This window comes from Miscanthus floridulus, chromosome 9 (genome assembly GCF_019320115.1).
Source record: "Miscanthus floridulus cultivar M001 chromosome 9, ASM1932011v1, whole genome shotgun sequence".
Lineage (NCBI taxonomy): Eukaryota > Viridiplantae > Streptophyta > Magnoliopsida > Poales > Poaceae > Miscanthus > Miscanthus floridulus.
The window spans coordinates 76266025-76272664 of NC_089588.1; the positions used below are offsets into that span (position 1 = coordinate 76266025).

The following is a 6640-nucleotide window of genomic DNA, read 5'->3' on the forward strand; positions in this document are numbered from 1 at the left end:
TTCATAAGTCATGTGGGAATCCATGGCTTTGAGTGTCTCTTGGGCACTCTCCTTCTCATAATGTTCCACTTGCTTCATGAGTAGATCCATCTTAGCTGCAAGCATGTCAATTTCTTTAATTGAATGCATACCTCGTTTACGGGGTTGGAGTCGATCGTTGCTCCATCCTTGGTTGGAGACCATCTTCTCGATCAGTGTCTTTGTATCTACAACACTTAGCGAAAAGAATGCACCAGTAGCAACAACATCTAAATGGCTCCTATCTAACAGCACTAATCCATGGTAGAAGTTCTAGATAAAAAACCAGTCTTCCATGCCATGGTGTGGGCATGCAGAGATGTACTCTTGCATTCATTCCTAGGTTTTAGGAATCGATTCATCTGCTAGTTGTTGAAAACTAGAGATCTTATTGCGTATAGCATTAGTCTTACCCATGGGAAAAAAAACTTAACTATGAAAGCATTGGAACACTTATCCTAGGTATCTACAGCATTGCAATTAGAGTAAAACCATTGCTTAGCCTTTCCAAACAAAGAGAAGGGGAAAGGCGAAGACGTATAGCCTCTTGTCTCACTCCCTTAATAGTGAATGTGCTACAAATCTCCAAGAAATGTTGGAGTTGAGCATTTGCATCCTCGTGGGCTTTCCCACAGAATAGATTAGCTTGAACCATCGTAATTAACGCTAGCTTAAGCTCAAAGTTAGCGTCCCCATTGATAACATTAGGTCTGGTGGCTACACTAGTAGCCGAGGGTGCAGAAAAATCACAAATGGACTTATCGCCCATGATCATATAGGGTAGTGATAGGATATGAGGAAAAAAGGATAAACTACTTAGGATAACTAAAAACAACCTAGCTATCACATTCAGCCTTATAAATTCTATGCCAGTTGCCTTCCCCGACAACAGCGCCAGAAATGCTTATTGATACTTCTTAACGACTATTGGAGGATTCCGCAAAGCACAGAACTATCGCGTAGCACTTCACTCGGTGAGTACCGAGTGTCGAATTTATATTTTTTCCCATAGGAAGGCGAAAGGCTAGAATTTATATAGGACTAAGATTTGTTAAAGGTAGGTCTTAAGTGGATCCTAGGTAGGTGAACCATAGTGAAGGATGGGTGTGAACTACCTAAACTAAATACTAAATACAAGCTAACCAGAGATAGCTAGGTGGGAGAGCGAGCGAGTGATATATTTTAGTAACTAAGGGTAAACAAATAACTAGGAAAAATGTGATAGTACTTCGGGGCACAACCCGCCTACCAACTAGGAGAGTTAAAAAGACAAGGTCTGCCACGAGCCCTATGATTTAATAACTAGATCTATCATGGTGGAATACAGAGGAAGGATAAGGCTATCACCACTTGCCACCTACCACAATCTATCCGGAGGCCTAGCCGTATCCACATGTAATCTATAGCCTAAGCTCCATGCTTAATCTATAAACATACTACATCGATCTGAGCTTCGATGAAATGAGATCAAAGCACCCTAACCAGATAGTGGAACTAGTACTAACGAAAGACTACTAATGATAAGATAACCTATGCTACAAATGCCAAATAATAAGCACCTAAGCTCACTAATGATGAACACTAATGACTAAGTACTTAAAGTAAAGCAAGCAATACTAGAATATAGTACTAAAATAAATACTAAATAAAGTAATGTAGAAATGAAAGAATTACAAAGGAGCTATACTAGACCCAGAGGACTCTTCTAGACTCTAAGAAGCTCTACTGCACTACTAGACTACTACTCTATAGCTAATGCTAAGCTAGAAAGTTAAGAGAAGCTTGGAGAGCTTAGAAATGAATGGGGCGTCCTTCCTTCGAGCTCCACACCCACTATTTATAGTGTAGAATGAGGGGACGGGTGCTTGTAGGTAGCAGGGAGGTCAGTGGCCATAGGGGGCATCGGGCAGTGGCTAGTTGGCGCCGCTCGGCCCTTGGATGCACCGCCTTTGCATCCAAGGGCACTGGTTACTCCTCCAAGGTGGTTGTGAAGATAGCACATTATGAAACTTGGTTAGTAAGTCAGTTGGTGAAGCTCCAAGTCAATGACTATGGGACTATGGATCCATGGCCTCTCCATCATGACCATCGATTGAAACCGACTTAGATCAATGCTTCCTATTGGCTGTGGAAGAGCTAGCATGGACCGGTAATGTGGCAACGTGACAAGTTGGGACCAGGTGGGACCAGGTGTCACCTAGGTGGTGGCGAGCGGTGCTAACCTATGGTCCTAAGTGGCCCTGCCACATCCACTTACTTTCTTGGCCCATGTTTGTCACCATTTTGACCAACATTGGCCATATTTCCTACATACAAATAATTCTACAAGCATAAGTGGAATTAGGTGAAATTTAAACATAATTCTTCACATGTGATGATGATTTATTTCAATTTACCATGCTTTTGGGTGGAATGTTGATGGTCAAAATAGGTGTTAGTGACCGTTAACACACGCATCACCGCACAAGCATGGCCAAGATCTAGCCTTGCCGAGCCCTTGGCGCTCGAGGATGCTAGTATCTTTAGCACGTACCCTCATGGTCACCATGGCTAGAACCAACCATGGCACCACCTCATTCTGGCCACCTCAAACTGGTAGAGATCGGGAGGATGCCTTGGCGAGTTTCACCTCACCGAGAGACACAACGCATGCATGGAGAAGGAGGGGAAGGAGCCCCAGCCCCAGGAGCTGCTAGTCGCATCCGCTTCACTAGGCCACTGCGTCCCCATGCTGCCACCATGCTATAGCTATTCTCATTGATTTTGGTGGCCTCGTTGGGTGAGGGAAGGCCGATGATGTTCGTCAGGACACTGCACACCTAGCCGCCTTGTTGGTTGATCGTCTAAGCTGCTCTAGACCTTAGTTTGCCATCACCAGAGCCATGCCGAAGCTCTATCATGGCTTCTGCCACTAAGCGCACTTTGCCATTAGAGATGGTCACCAATGCCACCCTTTGTGACCCATCATGACCCTAATCATATGGAATGGAGCCCCTTTTTGGCTCTCATTGCGCGAGTCGTAGCGCCACCGTTGCCACCAAGCCCACCGTCACCGTCGCCGACCATGGCAAGCAAAAAGGCCTCGCCTTTGTGCCCTTACCATGTTTGCCTGGCCGCAAGGAAACCCTAGGAGGCTGTAGAAGCTCCATCGAGCCCTGTTGCACCGTGCTTCGTCATTCCATAAGGCTGATCCACCATGATCCAGAGAGAAGAGGGAAAGAGGATGGAACCGGTCCACCGTAAACTAGAGGAGGTCCACGGTGCGCCAATCACTTCGGTCCATCATGCACCTATCTCGTGGGCATAGCCCATATGGTTCCAGACCCGACACATGGATGCATGTAGAGCTAACACGTGTCTAGGCCAGCCTAGCCTAGACCGGCCTAGCCTGGCCCAAAGTCTAGCCCGCTAGGCCTAGTCCGAGCCCGGTCAAACCTGTCAGCCACTGCTGAGCCGCGAGCCAATCAGGAAGTGCCACGTATGATCACCTAATTAATTCAACACTTTTTCTTTTTCAAAAAATGGATTAAACTTAGAAAATTCATAGTAAATTCATCCGACCTCAGAAAAATATGAAACTAGTGTCTAAATTTTTTCTAAAAATGAGCTCTACATCATAGGCTTGTGTTTGAGTGCATTTGGATCTTTTGGTTTCCATTTCTTCTTTGTGATTATCTATAGGAGTCGCTAATCATGGCTATATGTCTCATTTGGCAGACCCGAAGGAGCCACAGACTGAGGAGTACAACCTCGACTACACCGACGACCTTGGAGATGACTTGCTCATAGGTGCCATGTCCCACCCAACCTCATAGAATACTATTAGACATGCAATAATGTAGCTGCTAGTGCTTTACTTTTATGTAAATGATTTATGATAGGTTGCATGGTAGAGTTGCTTGTAAGCCATTGCCTTGTCGCAACCTATACCCTTGCACACCCGCTGATAGGCTAGACGCTCACTTACTTACTTGCTACTACTTCTACTATGCATTATATCTGTGATGTGGTTAAGGCACATGGTGCTGATAATGTGGTAATAACCAGGGAGATCTTGGCATGCGTCTTGGGTGTGTGGTGAGGGTTTAGTCGATCAGGTAGTATTCTACGATGAGTCATTGGACAAGTCTTGCTGGGGGGTGTTGAAAGGTCCTTTTTTGGTTTTGGTAATTGAGTGACAACCTAGGTGGGCTAATATGTGTTTAAGTGCAATACACAGGTGATTAGTCCACACGTACATGTGTGTGAGCAACTCATGCCATGATGGTGAAGATGGCTTGGATTTGTTGCAAGGCTCACATATGTGATCAAGGAGCTCATTGCATATGAGACATGACGTGGAGTCATGTGACTAAGGTGGAGAAGATCAAGATAAGGCTTGGCTTGATGGACCGGTTGCAAGTGTGAAGGGCAAGTTGAGTGATGACTTGGCGTCGATGGACCAAGGCAATAGTGAAGAGCAAGTGAAGTCAAGATTGATGAACCAATATGGTCATGTGATGATATGAAGTGGATCATATCATTTGTGATTGGTTGGTGCATGTGTTGCATCAACATTGGAGGAGATGGAATAGAATGCGCATGGCAAAGGTATAACCTAGGGCATTTCATTTTACCGGTCATAGGTGTTGTGGGGGATATAACCCTAGGTACCAACGATAGTAGACATGGGCCACACCACCAGGAGAGGTCCAGCCCATAAGGAGAAGGCGTGTGATGCAAGGCACCGATCGGCATGCATCATACAGTTTCAAGAAAGAATCTTGAAGATAGAGAAGGATCTGTTTGGATATGACAGATATCATATTCCTTGTAAATACTTACCATATAGCCGAATAGATCTAGATCTAACTGACTTGTAACCCTACCCCCTAGACTATATAAGGTGGGTAGGGACCCCTCTCGAAATCAGATCATATTCAATACAATCCAACAAAGACACATGACATAGGGTATTACGTTGATCAGACGGCCTGAACCTATCTAAATCACTGTCTCTGCGCCTTGTGTCACCATCCGGTTCCTATTACGCGCACCTCCACCGATCATCAACTACCATGGGTATACCCCTCGGTAGACTGCCGACCAGATTTCATCAATAGTGGCATGCTAGGTAGGGGGTGTGCGTGCTGATTCCATGGCCAATCAGATGGTCATTTTCCCAAGCTCCATGGCCTTTCCCGAGCCAGGCTAGATCTTCACGGTCGGATCCATGACTTGGGTCATCGGCCCCGATGACAGCGAGGAAATCATAGAGGCAGTGCAGGATCACCCTATGCCGATCGTGCGAACATCTACAATGACATCTTCAATCCCGATGCCTCGCCGCTAGGTTAGGAGATCCATCAACAATGACGATCTGATCGAAGCTATAGATCGGGCCATGAACCGCTTAGCGGAATGTCAGCTCCTCATGGATTCAGTCTTAGATTAATCTAGAGCGAGTGACAAACCTCTTGCACTCTAAGGCCACCATACCACTAATGCCGAATGCCCTGCTCGTGCATGTCGTCCAAGGTGGCAAGATCAAGATTTGGTGATCACGTCAACTCCGGAAGGGCGTACCATTCAACGCCGACCACTTCCAACCCCAACGGAGAGCATGCCGAGGCCCTATCCTTTTGAGCTAGTGGGTGCAGATCTGATCTATCAGGACATCGTGCACCATCTTTTTACCGACCACACCAAGCGCAGCCATGTCAACGACCTCTATTAGATCAACTTCCTTGAGGCCGACCAGCCTGCGCTAATGGTAAACATGGTGTAAATCTGAACAGATCTTCTGGATGAAACACTCCACACCATCCTAGAGGAAAGTCCTAAGCCACACTCTGAGGCCTCTGCCAACAGCTAGCCATCTTTCTCTCCAGGTTTGGGGAGAGAGCTTTTCATGGTTAGCCATGACAATGTTGCTGTTGATGGAGAGACTAGTGTCCAGCGCCATGAGCGTGAAGCCAAGAACACTGATCGCCAATGACATCGCAATGAAGAAGCAGGAAACTCCATCCAAGCTGCTAGATGTGGCCCGCTGCCTTTCGCCTGTAATCTCCAACAAGAGTTCCTCATGGTGGACAATCAGCGAGTGGAGCAAACACCGAGCACCAATCTAGCTGTGGCCACCCACGAGTTGGCTAGACTCCCACAAACGCTAGAGATACTCAAAATTCAAGCGCTGCTGAAAGCAGCTCAGGCCTAGGTCAACGACATGTAGAATTAGATGTGGCCACCCGTGAATTAGCTAGACAGTGAGGCCATCTCCATTTTCACCAGAGGATTCCATCACCATCAGGAGCTATGCTCCAAAATTTACCACAAGAGGTCCTACACCATTGGCGAACTCCCTAAAGTTGCAAACTCATACGTAGACTCTAAAGAAGCTGATCGACCAGAGGGATCAAGGGCTACATAGCCATGTCGCTATTGACCAGAAAACTCCATCGACAACATAAAGTAGCCATGCACTAAGCGGAATTTCAATGCTGCCTACGAAGAACTCCTTGATGGTCCATGCTTAATTCACAAGAATAGCAAGCACACCATGCGGCAATGCCATGGCATGGCCGAAGCTTTCTACGATGAGGAGCAAAAATGGCGAACACGCAAGGATGACAAGTCAGACGAT

At 46.3% G+C, this 6640-nt stretch overlaps 1 non-coding gene across 1 annotated transcript; it reads left to right on the top strand.

Annotated features, from left to right (window-relative positions):
* Nucleotides 1-313: 313 nt before the first annotated feature.
* On the top strand, nucleotides 314-417 carry LOC136484467 (small nucleolar RNA R71). The gene has a single exon (XR_010765986.1). It is a non-coding gene; the product is annotated as a small nucleolar RNA R71 (small nucleolar RNA).
* Nucleotides 418-6640: the final 6223 nt, after the last annotated feature.